Source organism: Sinocyclocheilus anshuiensis, unplaced genomic scaffold (assembly GCF_001515605.1).
Source record: "Sinocyclocheilus anshuiensis isolate Anshui unplaced genomic scaffold, SAMN03320099.WGS_v1.1 scaffold710, whole genome shotgun sequence".
NCBI lineage: Eukaryota > Metazoa > Chordata > Actinopteri > Cypriniformes > Cyprinidae > Sinocyclocheilus > Sinocyclocheilus anshuiensis.
The window spans coordinates 1,578,434-1,595,428 of NW_015544201.1; the positions used below are offsets into that span (position 1 = coordinate 1,578,434).

Consider the following 16,995-nt stretch of genomic DNA (forward strand, 5'->3'; position numbering starts at 1 on the left):
CAAATACATCGCGAATACGGAAACATTTGATTTTGTATGGAATGAGAGACCCAACGTTGGTTTCAGTTTAATTTTAGCCTAAATGAATTCGTTTTGGCTGGTCGTTTATATTGCTATAACTTCTTATATTTTTAATTCTTGTTCTTTTCTAAATACTGTTAATTGAAAGGATTTGTTGAGGAGTGAGGGGAACTAAAATAGCCATGTTTACAGTGTTTATTATAATGTTTGTAAACATTTCGCATCAGCATTAGGCCTATTTCTGAATGAAACAATAAAATGTGACTTATACGCGACTTATGTTTTTTCCCCTAAAAAAACAATTTTTTTTATACGCGTAGTGTATTTTAACCATGCAGCAAACCTTTTTAAATATTTTGATAAATTACTGAAAAAATACCGTTTAACTGATTGTATTAATCGTTTCAGAATTCTTACGGTCGGTTAACCGGTTAAACGGTTAAAATGAACATCCCTAATACACACGTATACACACACATATACACACTACAGTTTAAAAGTTTAGGGTCAGTAGTTTTTTTTATGTGGCACTCAAGACTAGTGTAATGGCTGCTGACATCACAGTAATAAATTACATTTTCAAATATATTAATTTATATTAATATATTATTAATTAATTATTAATTTATTTATTTATAAAAGATGTAAATTGTAACAATATTTCACAATATATTTCCATGTTTTTACTGTATTTTTTTTAAATCAAATAAATGCATTGAACATAAGATACTTCTTTCAAAAACATTACAAAATCTTACGAAGCTAAACTTTTAAACAGTAGCATGTATTTAATTTTCTTTTTGTTTTTGTAGTTTTTTTTCTGAGGTATGACTGTTCTTCATTTGTGAAAAGCCATGATTGAATCTAGCAGCTCAATATTGGAGTGCATGGAATAATGTACATTGATTGAGTTCATGGTTTTAGGGGGGTCGGGGGGGGGGTTTGAATGGTAGCATGTATACAGTGTTTTTTTTTTGTTTTGTTTTTGAAGTTTTTGAAGGTTTTTTTCTGAGAGTATTGTGAAAAGCCGTGAATGAGTCTAGCAGCTCGGTAATGGAGTGCATGAAATAATGTACAATAATTGATTGAGTTCATGGTTTTAGGGGGGTCGTGGGGGGAGATGATGTGCCGTCTCAGTATAATTATTTGCCCATATAGCACAAGCAAGAACGAGATTCAATAACACAGCAAGATGTTATTACGTTTAAGCAATCATCAGAATTTTAAAACTAGTTACAGCTTTTAAATTGATTACATTTGGTTTCTCCCTCTTGTGCATGTATGCACAGACGGCACTGTCACGTGTGGAGTGCTTTAAGAGGGTTCGCACAAGCCCTTGGCAACATCCTAAAAGTCATGATCTGATTATGGAAGTGAATGCTCAAATTTAATTTTTATACAAAAGATGAAAGGAGTAATATTTCATCCAAGTTGTCCCCCCACCACTTCACACACACACACACACTTCTGCCACAATGTGTCCTGCTTGGCAAGTATCATTAAACTTTTAATACATGTGGCTGTCATGCTCATGTCCTGTGCTCTGGTGTAGAGCAGATGAGGTGTACAGGCTTTATATAGATGTCTTTCCCACTGGCATCGGACTGTTTCTGCATCCAAAGTGACCTAGAAATGCCAAGCAGAGAGGCAGGAATGCAGGGCCTCTAGGGATCCAGGAGTCTGGTCTGGCAAGCCCTATCCCCGTGTCCCTAACCCCACACATGTCCTCTCCTTCTGCACGACCATTTAGAGAAATGTCTCCTTGCCGGTTACGGCAGGTTACTGAAGGACAAACGCACAAGTGTGCGCACACACATGAAGCAAGAAGATACATGGGTGTTCTGGGAGATGTGACTCTTTGCAACTCTCTGACCTAGTTGAGACTATAAATAATTAATGAAAAAATTATCTAAATAAAAATGAAGTAGTTTAGCTCTCAGTGTATTTCAGCATTAAGATGTGTTTTCATCTGTTTACGTGCCTGATTTTCATCTGTCTTGTCTCTAATTCCTGACAGATGTGATTTTCATGAACTATCTCTCCTCAAGTGACTCAATGAATTACCAAACAGCAGGTCATAGGAACTATCTAACAAAGTAAGGGGACATATTATGAATCTTATCAGTTTGGCTAATGAATATTAATTAGGTAGCATAAGGTTTTTCCAGGACTCTTTAACTGAATTGCTAAAAGGCATATAAGTGTTAGACATATAAGAATCACAGCTTGTGTCCAGTCTACGACAGTTTACTTAATATAATTAATATTATATATTTCATCATGGCCAAGCAGAATAAAAAATTTGATCGTTTTTATATTATTGTTTTTAATTATTAATCAAATTATTAATTTAGTTAATTATGTCCAATAATAATAATAATAATAATTTATTATTATCTTGTATATACACATTTTTATATACTGTATCTATATAATAATAATAATAATAATACCATAGTATTAACATCATAGTACCCTTTTGGTAAGGGGTTACATGCATGTTACATCAAATTACTTGTGCTGACAGAAAGTTTGACCTCCCATAAGACAATATAGATTAGGGCTGCACGATTAATCACATGCGATATTTAACGCGCATCTTGTCAGAAAGCCGGTTCTGTAATGAGCGGTAAATCTCCATCACCTGCGTGCTTTCACATTGAGCAGCATTAACTACACAGAGCCGTTGTTCACTGATGAGCTGCGCAAAAAATCGCGCGAATATGAACGTGGTTTAGCGCAGCTCGTCAGTGAACAACGGCTCTGTGTAGTTAATGCTGCTCAATGTGAAAGCACGCAGGTGATGGAGATTTACCGCTGATTACAGAACCGGCTTTACTGATAAGATGCGCGTTAAATATCGAATGCGATTAATCGTGCAGCCCTAATATAGATTCATTTTTTACTTTTCTATACATGTATTTAATCTATTTTTGGCCTCTTGACTTGAAAGACGATATATTTAGAGGTTGAGCTTAGGGAAATTAGCATAGAAATTAGCATTTAAGATCAGCATCATCTTAAAAGAACACACTCAAATGCATAATGCACACACACACAGATACAGCACCATGACTCATTTGCCATAAAAGTAATTAAAAATAAGGCATCTCATTTACGAAGTAAGCAAGTCTTTTGTTACTTTGAACTAGCAGAGATACTTTGAAAGACAGCGATATGGAAGCTAGGTATTATCAAATGTGTATCAACAAAGACATCCCTCAGTGCAATACTTTGTGCCTCTGCTGAGCGTAAATGTCAGTAGGTTACATGTAGTTCATTATAAACTTGCATGGTATTTGCCTAGATGGTGTGTCTTTTATTGGTTTGATCCATATGCAACTTTCATTCTAGTATATTCCGTTGTATCTCCTTCTGGGGTGACAAGTTCCAGCCAGTGCAGTTTCTTTGTCCCCCAACATGTTTTATTGAGCAAAGTTTCTATGCAAAAGAGCTGTTTATTCAGAAATCTGGCAGCACTGGACACGCTGTGTATTTTTGATTTGCTAAAAAAAGTACCAATTCAAAAGAGTCATTTGTTCAGTAATCATATTAAAATTACAATTGGAGTTCACACGTCACAATTTTTGTTTTTGATTAACTAAAAGGAACCGGCTCAAACATTCAGGAATTGAAGTTAATTGATTGTGTTATATGTTTATAAGACTAATTTGTTTGGGAGTCGGACTACACTGTTCACACTCTGTTTTTGAATTGGTACTGGCTCAAAAGTGTTCCGTATTGATGTTCCATCATGATGTAATTGTTTGGTTCATATAATATAACCTCCCCATAAGACCAATTTGTTTAGGAATTTGACTACTGCTGGTCATGCTGTATGTGTTTCATCCATAGACTGTAAAAAAAAAAAGAAAAAGAAAAAGATGGATGACGCATCCCCTCTTCCTTCCACTATAGAAAAGTGAGCCCAAGTCTGCACAGCAGTGATCGTGAGGTGGAGCTGCGGTATCGAAGTCCCGCCCAAACTCCCACAGACCCAATCGCAAGCTCACAATCATGACACCACACCCCGTTTTTATAGCATCAAAAAACTAATTTTTTGAAAAACTAACTTATTAGAAAAATGAACACTTGAACATACATCAGTGTGATAAGAACTACCTAAAATGATGGAAACCATGTTTGGTAAAAATGTATTTGAAGTGTGATTTGATTATTTAGTTTGGCTCGCATCCCATTTCTTTTACATGGAGAGGGCAGGGTTTATGACCTATACAGCAGCCAGCCACCAGATGGCGAATTAAATGTTTTGGCTTCACTTTTCAGGATGTGTGCGGCACACTTGGTTTCATCCTGTAGATTCAGTAGTGGTATGTTTGTTATAAATAAAACCCTAATGCCACCTAGCTTAAGTCACCTGACACGATTAGTGGAGCGTTCTTGCAGTACTTATTATAAACTGTTTCTTCTCACTTTTTAATAATGGAACTTTAGTGAAAATCCAAGTTAATTTACCTTTTTCTCCCGACGGTGAGGTCTGGTGCGAAGACAAATTATGAAAGTAGCAAATGAGTGCTGCCTAGTGGGGAATTTGCACACTGGCATGCAATGGAAAACTCCAGACAGGGTTGCAAGCAGTGCAATGCGGCCCTATAGAACAATAACCTCCAGATGTCTGCTGCAGAGCTGCAGGCTGACTGATGCCCAAACGGGTTTCTTCTCAGCGGGGAGGGATGGGGAGCCAGCTGGCAGGGCTGGTTCTTCTGGAGCTACGGGAGCTCAGGGCAATCCAGGCAGCCATTTCACACATGCTGACTCCCGAATGCGCCCACACACACACACACACACACACACACACACACACACACACACATGCACACACGTATATGTAGCAGCACATTCCTTACATCTGCCGTGCGCCATCCCATAACACAACATGCTTGTTCCAGTTTATTCTTTCCTCTGTCTGTTGTAATGGGTGCAGTGCTTGTTGCCCTACCGAAGGAATAAACTTTTTCATTAGGCATGCTGTTGTAAGTCTGTGCCATTCATTGGCGCCGCCAGCCTGGATCTTCCCGTGCTGTTGGCTACACATTCGGAGGAATGCTTCTGCAGCGCCAATGAGAGCTGATTGATAAATCAAGGTCTTTATCACAGCTCCCAATGTCCTGTTTGTCAGCAGGCAAAAAACAATAGAGATGGAGTAAGAGACAGATCGAGAAGATGAATACCCTGCACTAATGAACAAATGTGCGAGGGGAGAGATAAAGCTTTTGGCTTTTTTTAGGTGACGTTGCTGACTGGGCACACTCTTAAATATAAAAGTGGTGACTTAAGAACCATTTTGTGTTCCCCAAAAAACCTTTCAATGAACAGTTCTTTAAAAAAACTATTTTCTTACTGTAAAGAACATTTTAATAATCTAAAGAAACTTTTGTTCAATACAAAGGTTCCATGAATGTCAAAGGTTCTTATACCAGGGGGATGTCGAATACTTGATTCTGATCAGTCGTTGAATGTTCTAAGGTATTCAGTTATTTTCCAGTAAACGCATAGCTACATATAGTTCCAGATCTGTTGACCGCATTAGCCGCAAAACACACTGACCAAGCAAACAAATATGACTAACATGACTATCATGCTTAAAAATTACAACTTCCATGTTTTTTCCAACAAAATTACCCTATGGATAATAAATCGCTTTCTTTCTCCTGCTCTCTGCATGCACACAGATAATATACAGACACACACTCGCACGCAAACATACATGCACAGAAATTTGTTGTCAGCTCTGCCCTGCCATTGACTTTTTCAATAAAGTAGTTTGCAAATTAAAAGCTATATGGCATTTCTCAGTAGCAAAGTTGTAACGGCACAGTTGTTTGAAGAAGTCAAACTTACAGTTTCGAAGTTAGTAACACACAGACTCAGGTAATTTACACACGCTTAATTTCTCTCTCTCTCTCTCTCTCTCTCTCTCTCTCTCTAAGAAATACAAAGTTCTGTCATGAAACTCTAGATGGCGCTGGCTGATAACTCAATCTGATATAATCACATCACTGCTCACATGGTGCAGCTGATTGTTTTTTTTTTCACATCAGTAGCCAAAGAACTTGCTGCTCAACATTCAAATACTCGGCTAGTGCTTGCTGTAGCAGTTGCAGCACGCTTCAGAAACCCTCCACCTTCCCCAGCTCCACCTGTATAGATCTGCTACAGGGTGATTTCATGTATGCTATATATGGGGGTTATTTTATGTTATATGTGCAGCAACAGTATTTCTTACATGCTCACAGCAGCATATCTGTGGATGTATTGGCAGTAGCAAGTCTCAGTACTTGATCTGCCGCAGCAGCAGCGTTGCAGATCTATTTCGCCAAGACCAAACACATTATCATTGCCATGTATATTACCATATAACTCTCCAAGAGTTGTCATGACAGAACTGCATTAGTCTGCATATTTATGTCTCAAGCCTCTATTACTCGCTCTAAAATTATGTTTTGGAATTACCAATGGAGACTTGGGATGATATCCGTAAGAAATTAGTGGTAACACTTTAGTTTAGGGACTAATTCTCAGTATTAACTAGTTGCTTGCTTATTACAACTAGCAACATGCATATTACTGTTTATTAGTACTTATAAAGCACATATTAATGCTTAATTCTGCATGACCATATTCTAGATTTTTTAATCCTATGCCATACCTAAAGCCATACCTAAACTAACTTACTAAGCATTAATAAGCAGCAAATTAGGAGTTTATTGAGGCAAAACTCATAGTTAATGGTTAGTTAATAGTGAGAATTGGTCCCCAAACTAAAGTGTGACCAAAATACATAAGAGTGTTTAAAGGACAAAAACCTCTCTTTCACATCATGCCCACATTACCACCTCGGGTGGGCATTATTTTTCAATAATTCAATGGCCCGTCATCAATTATTACTTACTTCATGGAACCATCGATGCCAATTTTTAAGATGGCATAACCACATGCCGAGTTGGCTGTTTAGACGCAGGAGCTTCGAATGCCTTGTTAAAATTTTTCTTTTCTCTGGGAGGATTATTTAGCCTTCACTGCTCAACTTGATTTCACCTTGATCTCTTTTCCATTCTCCAACCTCTTCTTTCTCTATTTCACCCTCTTATGCACAGTAATTCCACCTGCCACCCCCCGAAAGGTCTCGATGCAGCCTCTCTCTGTTGCTGCAGCGGGTACCTGTGAGCTTTGTGGATGAGCAGAGCTGAGGCGGAAGTGATTTTATCAGCGCCTCACAGCTGCCCTCCTCGCTCATTCAGAGCTCCCTCCCTCCGCTGCAATCCCTCCATTTTCCAAGCCCCTGCAGCCAGTGCCCCTGCAGCTGTGAAAAATTAAAACAAAAGAGGGAAAAAATACAATATGTTTGCTCAGATTTGCCTCACATCTGTTCGAGCTCTTCTGCCGACAAACCGTGTTTGTGAGACATGCTTGAGTTGGCAACCCCCGCCGAGGGACGCCAGACAGACCAAGAGAGAGAGAGAAAGAAGACTGGGATTTGGCGAAAGCATCTCGGCTAGAAAATGCAGTGCCACCAGACGTTGAGGTGTCAGGGGAAGAAACGGCAACACAGGATTACATGAAAAGCTGACAATTCAGAGATGAGCACTAAAGACATTAAATGAACCGCAGGACAGTCCCCTTCCCCACACACTCACACACAGTCAGCCGCTGTGAAAAACGGTGGCTGTTTGATTGGTTGCATCAGTCCTTTTCCTTGGCCTTTGGATGAATCAAGTGAGGGTCAGCGGCAGCTCTAGTTTTTCTTGTCTAAATTATTGATGTGGTATTTCATCAATCTTTTTCATTGGGCACCCATGAGGAAATGTCATGGTATGTGTCACTGTGGTATTGCTGTGTTATAGGGGCTGGTTTACAGAGGCCTTGACGTGATTTGTCATTTTGATTGGTCGTTTTAGGAGAAACCGCACAGCTATGTTTACGATACTAGCGCAGGGCTCAGATGTGCATGTACTGCTCCACAACTGTTTTGTACCATTACCGCACAGGTATGTTCTCCTATTAAAGGTGTGTTTGTCTCTTCAAACTGTCCAATGTACATTGTTAATTTCTCATAACTCTGGAGACTTAAAAGAGTTCTCAGTTGTGATTCATTAAACTCTGTTTCCAAGTTTTTCCCCTTTCTGTTTGAGCAGTGTTAATTTTTAAGCTTTTTCTTTTTTTTTTTTCTTTTTTTTTCTTTTTGTTTTGTCATAGTCTTTAAATTCAATATTTTTTCATTTCATACATTAATTTTAGTCAATTTGACTAAAATTTGACTTTTACTTGAACAGGTTTAATTTAGCATTAAATATTCAAATATTTATATTTAAGTAGCAGTTTAATTAACTCAAATCCAATTTACCCAAACCAGTGTTATTATTATTATTATTATTATTATTATTATTATTATTATTATTGTTGTTGTTAATTTAAACTTTTAACAATTATATTTGTTCATTGAAATAAAGCTGAAATAAAACAAAATATACATATTAGATGAAAAAATGTAAGTACTAAAATTAATAAAACTAAAACTGAAATACAAATAAAGCTAAATAGAAATATAAAAAAACTAATAAAAATGACAAAGCATATATTAAAATATTAAACTTTTTAAATTAAAATTAACTCTCTTCCATAGTTCGGTAACTAGTGGGTTTATTTTTAATAAACTATCTTTGTGTGTGAATATCAAGATCTGCTTCATATGGAGTGTACGTATCTGTTTTCCACAGTTTGCTGGGGATGGTGTTTATGGCGGATCCTCCCACAACTACTATCAAATTCCCAGGCTCATTACATTTCCACGACAACACCAGCGTGGCTCATCCAGTGGGCTGCGGCGACAGAAGAGAGACTGGGTCATTCCGCCAATCAATGTGCCTGAAAACTCCAGAGGACCCTTCCCTCAAGTTCTTGTCCGGGTCAGTAACAGCTTCTGTTCACAGCTTACTTGTTATAAAGAGCCTGGAATATTTGCTGGGTTTATTTTGATTAAACACACAAGACCTTAATGTCTTCTACCTGCTTTGACATCTCCAACGCTTTTACTTGACGATTATATGGAATATTTTGACACATACTTCTTGGTTATTAGTAAAACAGATATAACATTCAGCCATGAATAAAAAAACTCAGGAGCTTGGCAAGCTGTGTCTTTCAGAACTGACAGTTCCACAACTGAAGTTACACTGTGTCCCTTTGAGACATAAAAGAACAAGCCTCTCAAGTCTCCTCGTGGAAGCTTTTACTCATGCCTCGCACTTCTGAAAGACAGAGCTTTCCTCGCCACGTCTCTTGAACCGCAGAGAAACCTAAGAGGTTAAAAAGCAGTATCACAGGTGAACATTTTCAAGAGCCTTCTTTCAGACAGCTCTTCTGCGTCTGCTGCTGAGAGCCCTTCTAAGGTAAGAAGAGGACTTGTGCTCCCTCTCTGAGTCAAGGGTTGCTGAGGAGGGGGCTCAGAGGTAGATTGGCACAGTGTATCAACATCTCTCATCCATCTAATACTTCTACAAAGCCTCTCCTTAAGTTTCTTCAGCGTGAGATGAGAAATGAGGTTAAGGTGAGATCTTTTGTATCATATCTACTGGGTTCACTGCTAGGTTAGATCTGGCTCAGATGTAAGGCATAATGTACTGTTGGGGTCCTGATGGACCCTGCATTCGGCGTCAACCAAGAACGTCTTTTAAATTCCAATTCAATTTTAAAATAATTTGAATGAAAATTTGGTCCCACTTTATATTAAGTGGCCCTAATACCTGTGTACTTACATAGTAACTAGATGTGTACATAGTATGTAACCACAGTGTAAGTACACATTGGTACATATGTAAGTACACAGGTATTAGGGCCATTTAATATAAAGTGGGACCGAAAATTTAAAGAAATCAATATAGCTGGTTTTTTTAACTTTAAGAAAAATAAACTGAATTTAAAACTGAAAAAAAGTTTAAGAAGCCTTAAAGTTTGAAGGTTTATTGGCCATTGATTGATAGATAGATAGATAGATAGATAGATAGATAGATAGATAGATAGATAGATAGACAGACAGACAGACAGACAGACAGACAGACAGACAGATATTTATTTTATTTATTTTTTTACAGATATTAGTTTTTCTTTAGATTAGTTAGCTAACCTATTTAACTACAGTATTTCTGTTTTCTTGCTTTAACTGGGGACACTTTAGCATCTAGTAATATATGAAAGGTTTTAAGTGCACAATTAAGGGCATTTTTAATGATAGTCAGTAGCTAATTGTTTTGAGTTTGGAACTCCAAAAATATTTTAGAGAGCAGTGTAAGACTCGGTGTAAGGACTATATTGGAAGACTCTAACATAGCTGGTATGGCAGCAGGTACTCCAAATGTTGAAGAGGGTGTGTTCTCATAAAGAGTTTTTATAGAAACCTGCACAAAAACGCACCGCCTCTGCGGTACTTTGAGAGGTGTTGTCCATGCTTCAGCTCCTCTGGGGTTCTACAAGCTTAAGTTTGTGTTATCTGTCATTCAGACTCCAGTCTGGCCTTAGCATTCTGTGGACAGTCCTCATAAACTCCCTCACAGCCACTTGTACCTCAGATTACACCCATGGATTACTACAATCTCTTTCCACCGATGCTCACACAGACAGACACATGGGCATCACTTTAAACCACCCATATGGAAAGATTAGAAAACCTGTGAAAAGCATGGAATTCATTTGAGGAGAGTTCTGATAACCTTTCTCACCTCTAGCCTTAAATGTTTGGCTTTATAGTCCTGTGTCTGTGGGAGTTGTGGCGCTGACATGTTATGCTTGTTGGCTATTTTCAGGCAATAAAAGATTACCTGCTGCAGCCAATACTAGGCAAAATCCACACTATGCCAAAGGAGATTATTCTGTACTAAAATAATTATAGGAAATATGGCTTCTTATCAGCTCTCTGGATTTCACTTTACATAGAGAATTCAGAATTTTGAGGCTTACATTCCATGTCAAAAAACCTATCCTTTATGCATTTCTGAACAGTTTCCATAATGTATAAGAAGTCTTGTAGTACCAAGGACATGATGTAACACAGAAAACCTTGAATTACATCCATACATTTGCATGTTGTTTGAAAATGTTGAAACCCAATCCTTGAAATTCACATCTGAGCACATTTCACTCAGAAAGAGTGTAGCCTGACCCATTTTAGCTATCAAAATTTGTGCTTATTTCTTACAGAATTAATCAAGACACTTTTGGATCTCATAGGTGTAATTATATAACATGCATTCATGTTCTTAAGAATAACCGCACATTTTACTATTTAGGGTGCTTTCACACCTGGCCCGTTGTTTCGGAACCTGGTGCGTTTCCCCCCTTAGCTTGGTTCGTTTGTGCATATGTAAACACGGCAATCACTCTCGGATCCGCGCCAAAACAATCGGTCCAAGATCGCCTGAACGAGGTGTTCTCAGCTCGATTGAAAATTAACTCTGGAGCGGTTCGGTTGTAGTGAGAAAGCAATCCGATCTAATGGACCAACGAACCAGGCTATATCACAATGTATAATGGGTAATTACATAAGTTCCGTGAAAAGCATTAGCTTTGTTGTTTTGCTAATACTTCAAAATGAACCTGTGAATGTCTGTGGGTGAGCACGTCTTTGCCATTCAAAATCAAAGTACACTTTTTCATTTTATAATGCCGTTTTATTGTTCTTCCTAGTAGGTGCATTTTAAAATTGTTTTCCCGATGAATTCTGGACTCCTGCTCAAAATGATAAATGAATATAACGACAGCTACAAAAAAAAAAAAACAACAACAATAAGCCCGCGAAGCTGTTGTCATTCCATCCTAACGGATGACAGCCCTGACAGCTAAGTGGAATCCCAGAAAATAAACCATGTAACTTTGACCAATGAGAGAACAGTTTACTCGCGACTTGTATTAACAAATTTGGTCCATTTAGAAACTTTGCCGTGTGAAAGCGAACCGCACCAAGAATAAAAAGCAACATTGTAATAATTTTAATCCCTGTTTGGGAACAAAATAATCGATCTACAGGTGTGAAAGCACCCTTAGTCGATTTTAATGATATGAATTTTCAGCATAATAAAATGTATTTTGATAATACTATTAACCACAAGTGTCTTAACAAATTAAAAATTTAAAGTTTTAAGTTTTTAAAGCTTTTTAAATTCTCCCTGGAATCTGTCCTATAGTGTCTAATTTCCTCTATCACACATTTGTCATTTTCTCTGCCCATTGTCTTGAGAGGCATATCACCAAAGGACAATAGTGAGCTTCATTGACATGAATAAAAGCAAAGCAGCATTTATTCTTGTTTACATTTTCTACATCCCCAATTACCAACGAAATTCGAATTCCAATAAACAACACATCCCCCCAACACACACACACAAAATGTAAGCGGTGAATTCTTAATTTACTGACTAGCTCGAATCAATTTCCATTCTCCCATATTGGTCCATTAGCTCCGAGGGGAGATAGGGAAGCTCAGTGCACCTGGCCAGATCCAGTATTAACATTCTCAGTGTCCTATTATTTATAGCTGGGGCTTTGTCGTCGCATGGATGATTTACAGAACGAACTGCAAAGGGGTATGTGCACTAATGCCGCTAATGGCTGCTTCCGCCTGACAATGGTACTCTGAGAAAAGAAATAGAAAGGGATGTTTTGCAACGTAAAGCTTGGACATGTTTGCAACATCATGCTAACCTTCTTGTTTTTCAGCATATAAATAAAGTAAATTTGTTGTTGAGAGTAAAGATAGAGAAGCAGGAACAGGTCATGTTTCGAAGAGCACAGACTAATAGATTATAGGAATATTTCAACCAGAAATTTAAATTCTGTCATCATTTATTCAGCCTTGTGTAACCTTTTTTTTTTACAGAGCACGAAAGGAAAACTTTTTTCCATGGTCCTTTCCATGCAGTTACAGTGAACAGGAACTGAAGCTTTCAAGGTTGCAGAAGCACCAAAGACCATCAAAAAAAGTCATCCATGTGACTAAATCACATAAGAGTTTATGAAAGAAGTAACAGTGCCTAAATTTGTGAATGAATCATTCGTTTAAGTTGGAATTTTTCTAATGAATTGATTGATTTGGTTCCCAAAACAAATCTGAATGATTCGTTTGAAAAGTGAACAGATACAGTTCGTAAGTTCTTCTCACTTGTTCAGTGATTTGGTTGCAGTGGTTAACTTCACTTAAAGTGAAGATTGTTAGTGACTAATGATTCAAATCTTGGTTTCAGAAGCATCATATGAGCCACTTTTATGATATGTTTATGGTGCTTTTGTGTCATTTTTTAAACCTGAAAGCTCCGGTCTCAATTCATTGTAACTGATTGTGCGTCTAGCACGTTTTTCAAAATATTACTTATGTGTCATACAGGTTTGGAACTGCGTGAGAGTGAATATCGGATGACAGAATTTTCATTTTGGAGGAAACTGTTCCTTTAAGGACAGACAGAGAGAACAAATACTTGGCCAAAATGTTTATGCAATTTTGTCATATATGCAATCTAAACAGGTTTGAGGCGAACTCCTTGGGCATACCAATGAAAGACATAAGTTTAGTTATTCTGTTTTGACTGTTGAGATATCTGAAGGCAATCACCCACACAAAGGAGACCTCAAGCTCTAATCTAAGCTGCTTGCTATGTGATTACATGTCTCTACCTCAAGCAGAAAATCCAGTATGGTAGAAGCATAATTAGATCTCATGGAATGCTCCTTGACGAAAACTGGCAGTCATACATAGCCTATAGCATTACAGCTAGTGTAAGTGTCCTGGTGGGGCTCTTCTATTACCGTCTAACTTAATCAGAGGCAGTAAAAGCATGGGTCAGAGGGTAACATATTCACTTGAGTGGAGAGTTTGAATGATCGTTATTTCTCACGCTGGCCTTGAATAACTCTGCCGTTAAATAAGCAAGATGTATAGTAGCCTACTTGTAATGTGAAACTTAGCTTAAGTGTTAGAAAGTTCACTCACTGAGTACCGAACATCCTTGAATATGAGCCCACACGATTTCGGCTTCAAGAACCTGCGCTAAATGGTTTAATGCAGTGGCCTGCTTGCATGTGTGAGCATTTGTGTGTGGGTGTACGTAATTTTAACTTTTAGACTTTTTTTTATAATATTGTAATGAGCATGTTGTGGACTGATAATTTCTATTACACTAAGAAGGTATTGTGTGGTAATTTAGCCAGTGAGAAAGTTGCGCTGCCGAATTCTTGTCACTGACCTCCCTCATGTTTCTGCCGCCCACACAATCCTCATATTTGTATGCAATATGTTTATACATGTTAGAGGTTTCTAACACAGCCTGTTCTTTACATGTGTGGACATTTGTGTTTTTGACAGAAGCATATTTATCACTGGCACCTGTTTGTTTGATGGGCTATATATTCAGGGCTTGACAATAACACCCGCCAACCTGCCAAATGCGGGTAGATTTCAGTAGTGCCGTGTATAACACAGTCACTCCCACTTGCCACTTTGGCGGGTTGAAGGGTTTCTGCAGGTCCTTTAAAAGTCTTAAATTTTGTAGTATCAAATTTAAGGGCATAAAAAGTTTTAAATGCCTTAAATGGTACAAGAAAAACCTTTATTATAATTTCAAGAGTTCTTAAATTTGGGGACGGAAAGACAAGAATCACAGGAGCCTATGGCTTGATTAAACTTCAAAAGGCTATGATTTCACTGAATAAATATGAGCACTGCACGTTTCAGTCAAAACGGGTGGCGCCTGTGTTTTTATATCAGTGTATCTCTGAACCTGAATCGTCTTAACAAAAGTTTCGATGACATTTTCATTTCATTTTGCCTGCGATGCCCATGAACTGTAAAATGCCTGATAAAAAAGTGCAGCTCTAACAGTTTTTTTATTATTATTATTTGAAATGTTTTTACTGTCAATTTTGATCAAATTAATACATCCTTGCTGAATAAAAGTATATAAAAAAATTGAACTGACCCCAAATTTTACAACCGTAATGTACACACTTCCCAGTAGTATGCTAGCATGTCATTCCCAACATAGTCTTAGCCCCTATCAGAGGGTTTGTTGCAAAAACACTTTTTTATTTTGTGGCTCAAAAGCTATACGTCACCCAAGAGATACTAGAAGCCATTTGGAGGCTTATAATGCTAAACTAACACCCCATTAACCAGTAACATCATTATGATAGCCATGATTCGCTCCATCCCCCTTATTAAATCCCTCTCTCATCTGCATCTCTGGCTCCTTCTTTATTCTCTATCCCTCCCTGGTTCACCAGCACGCCTGACATTTCTCCCCGCATCCATTCTTCATGCTATGTGTGCGTGTGTGTTTATAAGAGCATGGAGTGGAGAGAGAGAGTCAAAAGATGGGCGAGGTGAATGGCTACGACTAGCACGGTAGAAAAAGTGCAGAAGCAGCACAACGGCATCACCACTTCTCCTGCAGTCGTGTAGAGGTTGTCTCTCTAATTACCCGACCCCCCGTTCACGCTGCTGCCCCACCTCTTAGCTTGTACCCAGGGATTTGTCCATTGTGCTTTTCAATAGACACAGCGTGATTGGACTGAAAGCAGTCATTAGCCTGTGCCACTGTCTCTGGGGTCCTTGCACTTTTATAGAGGGAATTAAACAGAGAGTCGTATGCCTGGAGAATACAGTTAGACTCTACTAGGGAATACATAAAGGCTCTATTTGTACTGCTTGCCCATTGTTCTGACTTTGGGAAATTAATGTCATTGTTGATATGTGGAAAAACTCATAATTCCATGAGTATCCAGCTATTCAGCAGCCAGCTATTTTAATTGCAAAGCTAATGCAGTAATTGCATTTGTGATTCAATTCTTAGCACCCATTAATATTAATTTTCTTCCTAATTATCTAATTTCAACACCATTCCGTTCCCCTCCTCACGGCTGGGAAAGGGACTTGGTGTAGCGGTTCATGCCATTTCAGTTTGTGGGGTTCTGTTCAAACGCTTTGACGCGTGGCTTGATGACTGTCTTATTGCATTCTCAGCATTAATAAGCCTTTAAGGCACATTCTGTGGACACTTAAAAATGTATTCATTCCATTGCATTAGATACAAAATGTCAAACCGATTGACAAAAGATGCTAGATTTTTTCATGTATTTTTATTCATTCATTCATTCATTTTTTAAGTTAGAGTCAGTTTTGTAGACAGACAAACCATCTCATATTTCAAATATGGATTCTTAAAAATGTATTAATTAATTAATTTACACAAATGAATTATTTTTTGTAATGTAATTTTATATATATACAAAAATGCTAAATATATATACACTGAACAAAATTATAAACGCAACACTTTTTTTTTTGCCCCTATTTTTCATGAGCTGAACTCTAAATTGAGGTCCCCACGGGTAAACAAGCTAATAAATCGCACAGAATTAAGTTTTTTGAAAATCTAAAAATGTAGAAAGTTTCCTGTGAGGGGTAGGTTTAGGGGTAGGGTTTGTGTAGGGCAATAGAATATACGGTCTGTACAGTAGAGAAACCATTACCCCTATGGAGAGTCCCCACAAGGTTAGCTGACCAGACTGTGTGTGTGTGTGTGTGTCAAATGTAAAAGTAGTGTAAGTAATTTGAAACCTAACTAACGTATTTTTGGTGTCTTAAGTGTCACAATACTTTTTGTGGCTGCTTTATGTTTGATGTGCATGAGTTGATTTGACAAAACAGTTCTAACGTGTATAGATTAAATGCTATTTTTTATTTACTATCTTCGAGATAGGAGAATGCATAACCTCACAAAAGCAACAGGCTCCCACTCTTTTTTTTTCAGTCTTCTGACGTTATTATTTTTTTATTTGTCTACATCATGCGGTTATTGGTGCACTCCACTCTTCATCTCCTGTTCGTCTTCCTCTGAGAATGCAGTGGTGAATTCATGCAATTTGATTTGGGCTGTATCTGTGCAGATGGCTCTCTCTCTTCATCCTTCT

At 37.9% G+C, this 16,995-nt stretch overlaps 1 pseudogene; it reads left to right on the forward strand.

The window, feature by feature from the left end:
- The window catches only part of LOC107696813 (cadherin-4-like), a 261,385-nt pseudogene that overhangs the window by 187,318 nt on the left and 57,072 nt on the right, over positions 1-16,995 (forward strand).